The sequence below is a fragment of the Cebidichthys violaceus genome, unplaced genomic scaffold, assembly GCF_023349555.1.
Source record: "Cebidichthys violaceus isolate CVI_PGR_0920_01 unplaced genomic scaffold, fCebVio1.0.p SCAF_21, whole genome shotgun sequence".
NCBI lineage: Eukaryota > Metazoa > Chordata > Actinopteri > Perciformes > Stichaeidae > Cebidichthys > Cebidichthys violaceus.
In genome coordinates, this window is record NW_027176384.1 from 12,368,907 (window position 1) to 12,381,366 (window position 12,460).

Consider the following 12,460-nt stretch of genomic DNA (forward strand, 5'->3'; position numbering starts at 1 on the left):
TGTGTGTGTGTGTGTGTGTGTGTGTGTGTGTGTGTGTGTGTGTGTGTGTGTGTGTGTGTGTGTGTGTGTGTGTGTGTGTAATTAATGCACCAAATAGCCTGTTCTCTAGCTATCATTAGATCAGTTTCAAAGAGGACGATTTGCTCCTCTGCAGGCTGAACTTTAGTGTGTTTGATGTGGAGGAAAGAGGATGGGGGGGGGGGGGGGGGGGGGGGGGGGGTTTCCTTCTCTGAGCTCCTGATAGTTTCAGCAGAGTGTTTTTCTAAGATTCCTCTTCCTGTTCTTTAGATTCGTGTCAATAAAGAGGACTTTTGGGACTGTTGGTTGGACCAAAGAACACATTTAAAGGAGATATTGTGATTTGTCTTTTACGACAATTCCGATTATGGGATTAATCGAAATAAAAAGAATCGACGGTTCAGTCGGTTGAGTAAACAACGGGTAGTTGCAGCTCCATAACTGCTGGCTGACATAACAAACACAAAACAAAGGAAGGAACGGACTCTACCCGTCGCCTTTTATATTTAGTCTCCTGAAAGTCTTTCAGGGCGCTAACAGCCGGGAGCAGACGTCCTCTGAAGTCTCGTGTTTAATGAGCAGTCGCCGAGGCCCGACGTGTCTGCGAGTGGTGTTTACCGATGATTTAATGAAAAGAAAAAAGAGCATTTGCGTTCACCTAATATGTGAACAAAACCTGTTGTTATCCATCACCGGCTAGCAAAAAAAAAAACAACACATTTTCCTCATTGTAGCTTCTCAACTGTGAGATTTTTTTTCTGCTTTTATTCATAAGATTTGAGATGTAAAATGACATATTCTTCAAATTATTATTATATATATATATATATATATATATATATATATATATATATATATATATATATATATTATATGTGTGTGTATATGTTCCTGGCCGTTGGGTGTTAATAGTTCCTGCTCTAAACATTTAATTGCACCCAACAGGTCCGAGCTTGTTGATTTTTTTTGTTCTGTTTTTGTGGGATACAGGAAACCAGTTTTTGTTTTATGGGCAGTACACACACACACACACACACACACACCCTCCATCAGCACCACAAATCACAGTGATGAGCTGAGCCGTGGCCTTTGTTTGACCAGAATGGGAGGAGTGAATGTCGTTGAACGGGTGGGGGGTGGGGGGGGGGCTGACTGATGGTCTTCGACTCGCTTCGTCGGTTATTTACGCCGGAGTGCGAGTCCGGCTCTGCTCAGTGGCGTCTGTTGTCAGAGCAACCGATGGAATCTGTGTCGTTCCCCGGGAATAAATGATGCTTCAATTTGCTAAAGAAGGAGGGAGGAGATGTGAGCGTTGGAGGAGGACAGAGCTGGATCTGTGGAATGTGAATTATTGAGACGTTGTTCGCGTGTAGTCGCGCAGGTTTATCTCTTCCTCTCAGTGCGTTTGGATTAGGGATGGAGTGGGCTAAGCTGACGGTGAATCAACACACACCGGCAGTGATGCCGGGTGTGTGAGTAACGCGGTGTGGATTAACCAACACACAAATACTCTGCCTATCAAAGAGATCCTCTGTTGGGCTAACACACACACACACACACACACACACACACACACACACACACACACACACAGGGCCATTTTGCCCCTAGTCATATCATATAACGCTGATTCACTGCCTATTATTACACTCTGTATTAAGCTAGCTGTCTAAATTTGGTTTAACCCCTTTTTGCATTATGTTCTTTAAACCACTCAAGAGAACAGCGCTGCACAATCGTCACAGCCTGCGATAACGCAAAGCTAAGTCATGAATATTAAAAACATACAGATGCAGGGACACATGCAGGAATTAATTCACACGCTAATGTCGGAATATGTGGCTCAGCAGCTCATGTTTCTACCCAGAAACTGTGCAACGTTTAATCAGTTGGACAACTCTCAAGGTTGCAGTCATTTCTGAAGCCCAAAAGCCAAAGATGTGCTGCTTGCAGCGTCTAAAACTCTGAGGATTTGCTGTTTTATATCATTGGAAATGTAATATCTTTGGGTTTTGACTGCTGGTCGGGCAAAACAAGCAATTTAAAGGCATCACTTTAGTGTTTACCTGCGTTTTTTTTCAGACTAATCAATGTATCGGTTTATAAAAGACAATAGCTTGTTGCAGCCTTAATAACACATATATTCCAGTAGATTCATGAAGTTTGGTTCTTTCATGACTTTATTATGGGTTAACAGAAAAAGTGATCAAATCTGCTGGGTCAAAAATATACATACAGCAGTGCTAATATTTGGTTACATGTCCCTTGGCCATTTTCACTTCAATTAGGCGCTTTTGGTAGCCATCCACAAGCTTCTGGCAAGCTTCTCGTTGAATCTTTGACCACTCCTCATGACAGAATTGGTGCAGGTCAGTTAAATTTGATGGCTTTCTGACATGGACTTGTTTCTTCAGCATTGTCCACATGTTCTCAATGGCTCAGCAAACTTCAGTCGAGCCTTAAGGTGCTGCTTTTGGAGCAAGGGCTTCCTTCTTGCACGGCAGCCTCTCAGTCCATGGAGATGCAAAACACGCTTGACTGTGGACACTGACACCTGTGTTCCAGCAGCTTCTAATTCTTGGCAGATCTGCTTTTTGGTGGTTCTCGGTTGACTCTTCACCCTCCTGACCAATTTTCTCTCAGCAGCAGGTGATAGCTTGCGTTTTCTTCCTGATCGTGGCAGTGACAAAACAGTGCCATGCACTTTATACTTACAAACAATTGTTTGCACTGTTGCTCTTGGGACCTGCAGCTGCTTTGAAATGGCTCCAAGTGACTTTCCTGACTTGTTCAAGTCAATGATTCGCTTTTTCAGATCCATGCTGAGCTCCTTTGACTTTCCCATTGTAGCGTTTGTATCCAATGAGCCCTATTTAAATGGCCTCAGAGAAGTCACCAGTTGTAGTCACTCATAATCACTCACAAGAAGTTAAGAGGCCATGCTATGAAGCTCATTTCATTGACACAACTTTCTAAGTCACCAAAATTGCTAATTCATGTTGCTGTATGTATATTTTTGACCCAGCAGATTTTGTCACTTTTTCTGTTAACCCATAATAAAGTCATGAAAGAACCAAACTTCATGAATGTTTTTTGTGACAAAGAAGTATCTGTTCCAATCACTCTATCAGAGAAAAATCAGAGTTGTAGAAATAACTGGAAACTCAAGAGAGCCATGACATTATGTTCTTTACAAGTGTATGTAAACTTTTGTCCACAACTGTATGTGCCTCACGATGTTTGCATAGTGTGTTGACAGAAGGGTGCAGCGTCATTCAAAATATGTGGACACATTTCAGAGTTCCTGTCACGATAGCTTGTAGTAGGAACGTCGGTGTGTTTGTGTTGTATTCAGAGCAGCGCTGTGTGTGTGTGTGTGTGTGTGTGTGTGTGTGTGTGTGTGTGTGTGTGTGTGTGTGTGTGTGTGTGTGTGTGTGTGTGTGTGTGTGTGTGTGAGTGTGTGAGTGATTTGCCAGTAAATCCGTCTGGTCAGTAGTTGGGTAAACGAGGCTGCGATTGTAATTTCAAATGGCAAATGTTCCCTTAAAGGCCACAGAATAAACTCTGACCTGCTTCTGCTGGTCCACCTGTGGAGCTCAAACACCGACCTCGTCTCTCTCTCTCTCTCTCTCTCTCTCTCTCTCTCTTTCTCTCTTTCTCTCTCTCTCTTTCTCTCTCTCTCTCTTTCTCTCTCTCTTTCTCTCTCTCTTTCTCTTTCTCTTTCTCTCTTTCTCTCTCTCTCTCTCTGTCTCTCTTTCTTTTTCTCTCTCTCTCTCTTTCTCTCTCTCTCTTTTTTCTTTTACTATTTCCGTATTCCTGTATCCTCACCCTCATCGCTTTCTTTCTTTTATTTCCTCCCCGGGCATTTTTAGAATGGGAGCAAGGGCTGCTGGGTAATCGTTGCTCTGGAAAGCAGCAGATTAAAATCTCAGATTACAAGAGGACGGATTACAACTTTTCTTTGTGTAAAGCAAGTCATATGCAAACACACACACACACGTGGTTCAGATGGTGTAGAGATATTCTCCCATTCTCTACCCTGTGTAGTACACGTCATATGCTCAGTTTTATAAGCTTTATATATATATATATATATATATATATGCGTGTTGTTTCTGTACATGTATCATCAAGTCATTATCTGATGCTAACCCCCCCAGATAGTAAATGGATTGCCAACATTTCATTGATTTCTAACTCGATATCCATTCAGACCGCTGCAGTGTGATTTATTGACTTCGTTGTATTGATAGTTTCTCTCTGGTTAGCGGAGCATCGCAGCGGACAGCGTCACCCCACCGTGTTCGTATTACATACCAGTTTATTTAGTCACAGCAAGACACTGCTGACCTTTAATGATCCGTGACATTCTGGGAAATGTTCCATATTAACGTGCTTTTAAAATGAAGCAAACGTCTCTCTAAATATGGCGCTCTGTCATTCAATATCACTAGCGTCGTTCATTTAGAGACGTTAGTTAAATTACTGCAAAACGGACGACACCAGATTGCTGAAGAGATTGTCAGCGTCACTCTTTGTTCGAAGCATTCGATACTCAAAGAACACGCTGTTTTTCCACATTTTAGCGCACACAACGCCTCGACCGACGTGTAGAGAAACGTATAACTTATCGGCCTGCTGCAGCCGTCTCTCCTCTGGTGTGCCGTCTGAACTGATCACGGTTTAAATTTGCAGCAGAGGAATAACTGAGAGTGTGAGAGCGGGGATATCTCCGTCAGTCTCTCATCCCTCCATCTGTGGTCTGTTAATGAGGCGGTGGGGTCGCGTCGCTGTGACGCTCTTTTCATACTGTACGGACAGCTCTGTCTAAGAGACTTCAGAGCTGCTGGAAATCCGGTGGCTTCTTCTTATCTCACAGCACACACACACACACACACACACACACACACACACACACACACACACACGCTGCACTGAGGAGTGTTTGAAAAGCGCTGAGAAAAAGGGAAAGTTCATGAAGTTATGTCGTGTTTATCTTTTGATGTTCTTTCCCAAATATTTTGGTTTTGAAAATTGAATAACCTTTTTAATCCTCATTCATCTGGCCGCTCAAGAGTCACACCCTCTATCGTTACTTTCTTTAACTGAAGTGACACTCCTTTTGAATTTAGGTGTCTGTTGTGGCTCTGCATATGAGGGAGAAGTCATAAACTCTATCAATTAAATAGTCTTTAAATCAATTAACATCATTTCTGTATTTGATAGCCTGACATTTATTCATGTCGTTTAAAACAATTCTTTCCACTATTACATATCGTTGTACATTTAATTGCTGATACATGCACTCTAAAATCAATTGCACTACCTCAACTAGGTGGTGACACCGATGCTAAGTGCTTCTCGGATGCTTTCCATTGATTCCTAACGTCTTGATTTTTGGTGCATCTGTAAATTATCGCCGAGGTCAAGCGCGTAGATTCTCAGTTGAAGCCCTTAAACTGACGCGCGATTACGGTGCTATTGAATCAATTAAAGTGGCGTCAGAAGCAGGATTAAAGGTGATGGTGGAAGAAGTACTGCGGCGGTTAGAATCACGATGGCTGTAAATAACGAGACGCTTAGTATTGCGATGGATCCGTCCAACGGTTTACTTGTTGCAGATCACCGGTGTGTCTCTCACTTTGCCTCCAGATGATGTGGACACAATGCTGCTCAGTGTATTTCATGTGTGGGAGTGTGCAGAGAGCAGCCTGTCCAGACTTGAAATTTAAATTGGTTCAGTCCGTGCATCGACACAGTAATCAGACGTGAGCTGTCTACTTCCCCTCAGCCACACCTTTGGGTTTGGTCTCAGTACTGGTGTGTGTGTGTGTGTGTGCGTGTGCGTGTGCGTGTGTGTGCGTGTGTGTGTGTGTGTGTGTGTGTGTGTGTGGATTAATGCAGATAGAACAAGGGTGTTGTTGTCAACAGAGCAAAGGCGGAACAATATAAAGAGGTCTTTTTGATCAAATGCTTTTTTTTTCAGTGTGTGGATCTCTCTCAGTCCTAATGACACGATGTGTTCATGTATATAGCACTGCAGTAATTATCTCGTGCTTCACAAATGTGAATATTTTAATGTTTCTTCTTGTCCGCTATGATATTTAAATGTATATCTTTGGGTTACTTAATGACTGTAGGTCCCACGTTGAGCGTTAGCGTGTTTCACTACTTAATGTCGTCTTTTTTTTTTTTTTAGAGCTAACATTTAATCAACGAATCAAGGAAGTAATCGTCGGATTGATCGATGATGAAAATGGTCGTTAGTTGCAGCCACAGTGAAGATAATATTCCCATTTTTTTTTCTGTTAGCATTAGCCGTATGTATTGACATTACTAGCTTTAATTATGTATTATACGCCGCTTATCATATGATCATGATACAATTCCGCAAAACGTCAATAAACTACATTGAATTATCATCGAGTCAGGTGTTTGTACAGCTTAGGACACCTTCTATCACTAGAATAATCTTTGGGAGTGTGTTTTAGCGCTCGTCCCGTGTTGCATATTGCAGAGACCGTCCATGTTTGTTCTCCAGCCCTTTCCCCATCTTTCCGTCTGTGCTGTGGCTGTTTTGCTTTCCATTTGTTCTCCGGGTAATTCTCCGGTGCGTCCCTGGAGCCCCACGGGGATGGCAGTGTGCATGTCTGCCAGCTCGTCCTCCCCACAGGAGGCTCCTCTTCTCGGGCCACAGAGTCACGGCTGATCGTCCAGACAGGAGGCGCTCCAGTCCAGTTCACACGAACCAAATGTCTCATTTCACCTTTGGCCGTCCTCTTTTTCTGTCTTCTTTCTGTCTCTGTACGTGATCGGAATACATTTTGAAAATGACACCGGTTGAATGAACACACCCGGAGGATAGCCTGTCACCAAAATCAAACCAGGTCTCTTACTTTTTTTGATTTCCTAAAAATGCAGCTATTGGCCAGCAGCATGTCTAATATTCATTATGTGTTCAGACACAGAGGTCTCTTTTTGATTGCAGACTTGAAAATAGGCAGCTCCTCTGCTTGCTTATTAAAAAATCTGCTTCCACTGAAGTTATGAGCCCTAAAATCCCAGCAGTAAAAGTTTAAGAATCAGCATTAGGATAATGTGAAAATTATATGGCGCAGTGTTTAGTGACCCACCGAGTACACGCGTTCATCCTGATGATGAATAGCTCAGTTAGAGTCCCAGTGTCTCTAAGTTGTTTCATTTATTATTCATGTTGCATAAACAATAATTTTGTTCTTGTTTCATTTGTTGCAGAGGGAGTTTTCAGCCTGCACAAAATGCTCCTTTTTTTTTTAGCATTTCAGAGTTGTGCCTCACAGGTTGAATGTATTTAAATGAAAATGCAGGTGCCCTGGTTTAGGTAACCTGCACCTTATTCCGTGGCAGCGTGATGCATGATGCATTAGGCTCTGTGTACGGTAGCTTTTCTCTGGAGCCCCTCAGGAAGTACAGTCATCGATTACCACGGATGCTCATCTGTGTTATTCTCAAGTCTGTTGGAACAGAGTGGCCTTGGCAAACATAATAGGGTTTGCTAGATTAAGCCTTTCAAAAACGTCATTACCTAAATTGTGGTCCGAGTCCATCTCCATATTTGTCCAAAGAGCCGCTGCATATTCCGTCCTCTGTTGGGGAAGAAAGCGATAATGGTGCCGGAGGAGAACTGATGCCAAAGAAAACTGAACAGAACGTCTATTTTTAGACAAGCTAGAGATGCTGTAGGGATGTTGGGCAGCTGGTCAGCAACCTTGGTCCAAACTGAAATATCTTAACAACTCTCTGATGGATTTCCATGAAATTTGGTACAAACATCTATGGGGCCCAGAGGATGAATCTCACTGACTTTGGTGTTTACCTGACTTTCCCTTTAGCGCCAACACACGGTCAAAGTTTTTAATTCGTCCAGTACTTTAGTTTGTGACTAAATACCTGCAAAACGAATGATATTCACTTTGTGTTTGCTACTCATGAGCAAAAGTTAGCATGCTAACACTAAACTAAGATGATGATCATGATACCTGCAATGTTAGCATTGTTGTTATTAGCATTTAGCGCGGAAGTACAGCCTCACAGAGCAATGAGCATCCTGTTATTGGCTTAAGAAGTCTGGTTTTAAACATCTCCTCCTCTAAATCTCTTGATCTCTCCCAATCACATTATTTCTTCCCCTAATACTCAAACACACACCAGTTTAAATGAGCCGTTGCTAATCTGGTGTGCTGGTTCAGACTGTGTGTGGCTCCATGCTGGTTTAGAGCCAACTAATAGACGGCTAATGTGCTATAATCTCTGTTACACTCAATGTTTTTAAGCTCTCATTTGTCACAGAGAAGAATTAAAGAATCATGTACAGCAAATACATTACTGGCTTAATGCCAATAAGAAACTAATTCATGTGTTTATGTATGTATTTCATCGATTCATTCCTAACACTAGCTCTGAGCAGCTTATAATACAAAATACAACTATTATTGCCCCCAACAATGTTTTATCAAAGCACAAATACAAGCATTTGAATAGTGTGTTTTTGTACAAATAACCACTATATATCACAATTACAAAGTGACAGGTTAACATTTAGATTTTTTTAACTTTTTTTTTTGTCCAATTCTTCGAATCCCTGTTGATTTTATTTCTTTATTTATTAACAGGCCTACATTTGGGTAAAACATCAATCTATTTGCCCAAATGCGAAGCCCTGGACACTGAATAAAATGTATGCACAGTACTTCACTCGGCTAGTATTCAGAGGGGATTTTACATTTTCTGTGAACAGCCTTGACTTGATGGATCCATGTTGATTTGTTCTTTCGTCACTGGCGGACAGTTGCTGATTTGGTTTTTGACAAAATAGCTGAGCGTCACCTCTGCGTTTCGCTCTGATCAGCTGACGGGGGGAGGATCGAGTCGCTCACGAGGGACGGCGGGTATCTGACTTGCGTCTACCTCTGGCTCATGTTAGTGGAAAATAAACTGATGGATTGGAGGCAGGAATAAAGACCCTCTGACTCTCTCTGGGAGCAACAAAAGAAACCTTTCCCATGGCAATTTGCTGTGTGTTTGTGTCAGGCCGTCGTCTCCCCGTGGCAAGGTCCCATTAATGAGACGCTGAGATGAGGAGATGTGCTTAGTGGGAGTTGAAGTAGCACTTGTTGGCCCACTCTCTCTCTCTCTCTCTGTGTCTCTCTCTCTCTCTCTCTCTCTCTCTCTCTCTCTCTCTCTCTCTCTCTCTCTCTCTCTCTCTCTCTCTCTCTCTGTGTCTCTGTGTCTCTCTCTCTCTCTCTCTCTTTCTCTCTCTGTGTCTCTCTCTGTCTCTCTCTGTCTCTCTCTCTCTGTCTCTCTCTCTCTCTCTCTCTCTCTCTCTCTGTGTGTGTGTCTCTGTCTCTCTCTGTCTCTCTCTCTCTCTCTCTCTCTCTGTCTCTCTCTCTGTCTCTGTCTCTCTCTCTGTCTGTCTCTCTCTCTCTGTCTCTCTCTCTCTCTCTATCTCTCTCTCTCTCTCTCTCTCTCTCTCTCTCTCTCACACTCCGGAAACAGCATAAGCTTCCTCTCCAGTCTCTAATCTTAGATTTTCATTCTAGAAAGCTGATGCAAATCGCACACAGACGCAGATACTCGCACCAGATCTGCGTCATCGTGTGCCCTTTCCTTGTTGGAGTGTTTGCCTTCAAGTGATCATTATTTCCTTCATCAGTTAATCGGTCGATTATTTTTAGCCACACTAGCAGCGTGGCTTTAGGAACAACGAGGTCAGTCGGTCCGTCACTTTGGTCCAGACCGAAATGTCTCAACATCTGCCAGATGTTAGTGCCACCGTGAGGTTCACATTTGTGGATTTGAGTGAAATGTCTCAACAACTATTGGATGAATTGACATGAAATTTGGTACAAATGTGAATTTACCCGTCAGGATTGAGAATGTAACTAACAGGTATTTGACAAGTTGTACAAGATAATGACTTAGACGATTAATTATATCGACTAATCCTCAGAAATAGTTGTCAATATTCATATATGCATATAAGGTGTATATATAGATGGGGTTTTTTTCTATATGCATCAATGCTTCCAGACCAGAAAGCTGCAGATGTTATGTAAATTAACCAACTAAGCCACCAGGACATTACATTTCTTGTCAGCTTCTTCACTTGTGGGCCGTCTGCTGTGAGAAATAGAATTTAGGACATTCTTGCACTTTTATGGCTGCTAGTTCCCTCCGAGGAAAACGACTGGCCGCGTTTCACTTTTAAGCGATTCTGCAGTCGCATCCATTCATCCATCGTCTATCTCTCGCAGACGACTTGACTATCTGAATATCTCCTTCATATTTCCCCGTGGACGAATGCCCTGGTGTGTGTGTGTGTGTGTGTGTGTGTGTGTGTGTGTGTGTGTGTGTGTGTGTGTGTGTGTGTGTGTGTGTGTGTGTGTGTGTGTGTGTGTGTGTGTGTGTGTGTGTGTGTGTGTGTGTTTTGGCTCCGTGTCCACCCATCTGTATAATAATCTAAATGGCCTCAGTGCAGACCAGGGCCAAAGGCCGAGCTGTGACCTGATATCTGCATGTGCCCTTCAGAGACATATGTGCGTGTTCACGTGTTAATAATCCCAACCGATGTACGTGTGCGGACTGCTGAGTGTGAGGCTCACACAGCCGCATGTTCACACACTTGAATGTCCTGCAAACATGTGATTTACTTCCAGGCTGTTTGTATGTGAGAGGGCAGCAAAGGAGGATGTGACTGTTTGGTTTGTGGTTCGTGGTCTGGTCGCAGATGTAAGGTATTCAAGGTTGTGTGTTTTTGTGAGTCCACAGCAGGGGGTTTGGTGTTTGCTACAATAGGAAGATGACTCACATTTCGTTGCCATAGTCTCGTGCTCTAATCATCCGGCTGCAACTGATTGACTTCACCAATTTGAATTATTTAATCACCCGTTCATTATTTTTTCTTGTTAACCTTTTACCGCCCACTGTTCCAGCCACAGGACGCGAGCACTTTGAAAAGTCACATTAATAACATGTAGTAGATGTGTGTGTGTGTGTGTGTGTGTGTGTGTGTGTGTGTGTGTGTGTGTGTGTGTGTGTGTGTGTGTGTGTGTGTGTGTGTGTGTGTGTGTGTGTGTGTGTGTGGATATACATGTGAGTTATCTTTAAGAGTTTTAGGGTCATCTCTCCGTCTGAAACCACGTTGACGTCATCATGTAGGGAGACTAAATTTACATAAAACACAATGAAACATAAAAAGACAGATAGAATGTCAGACAGATTACATTATATGTATATTTTTGGGTGGCTAATAAATATTTTCCTTTGGGTTAGCATTGCTGTAGTACTTTTTGTGGTCTTCTAAAAAAAAAAAAAAAGTCCCATTGTAAAAATATCCTGTCTCCAAGGCTCTCATCCTTACAGCTCAAGTCAAGAAAACTCCCAAATTATTGATTTGAACTAAAGCAAATCTTCCACTTGTGAAACTGCAAACCTCAACTGTTCTGCACCTCAATATTGATTGAATCAGCGTTTCTCTGCAGCACAGGTTTGTTCTGCTCGTGGCCGTCTGGACCGATGGACGTGTTGTGTGTGTGTGTGTGTGTGTGTGTGTGTGTGTGTGTGTGTGGTGTTGTGAGGGCGGAAGCCATCTGTACTCAGGAGTAGCGAGAAGAAGCACCGTGTTTAATTCAGAACAACGGAATTACATGAATGACTTTATGTCAATAATAACGTTAGTAACTGTTTGTTACTGTCGGACTATGATCCTCTGCTTGGGGGGGGGGATTGCTGACTCTGCAGGATGTATCACAAAGCCACAGGACACAATTAAAGCGCCATGTGTGTAAGAAAAAAGAGAAAAACAATACAGCCCAAAAAAAAAAAAAAAACCCGCCTTCAGGGTTCGTCAGCTGTTTGCTCATGTGTGTGCGTTTTAGAGCTTATGTGCACTTTGCTGCCGTGGCAACAAGACTTACCGCATACTAATATTTTAGGTGGCGTTACGCAACCGTCTGCTTTTGTCAATAGTGGATTTTGAGCGTGGAGGCTGTTTGTTTGGAGCCTCCACTAACTGACCATTGTGCAGTCTTCAGACACATTAACAGCCCCATCAGCTCCTCTTGTTTGGCTTTTTTAAAGTGTGAATAGACTGCAGCTTCTGACATCGGAGCAACGGCTGTCTTTTGTTTTTCTTGTTTAATTTCCTCTCTAAAGTTGTTCAATGAGGCATTTTGAACTTGTATACCTATTTGTGGAAGGTAATACATCTCCACGGTCACAATAATAATGAGTGTCGGATGATCTTTTGAAGCATTAGTGATATCAGCTCCACTCGAGAAGACACTCCGATGACTAAATGTTGTAAACATAGAAATAACTCTGTTAGTCGGATGGAAGAATGTTTCTTTCAATCATTTTTTTTTAAGCAAAAAATGTCGCCGTTCTCTAGTTTCAAGCTCTCAAA

General features: G+C 42.6%; 1 protein-coding gene across 2 annotated transcripts in view; it reads left to right on the forward strand.

Annotated features, from left to right (window-relative positions):
- Positions 1 to 12,460, forward strand: part of LOC137877491 (transmembrane and coiled-coil domain protein 3-like) — a 31,109-nt gene that overhangs the window by 12,670 nt on the left and 5,979 nt on the right. The window lies entirely within an intron of this gene.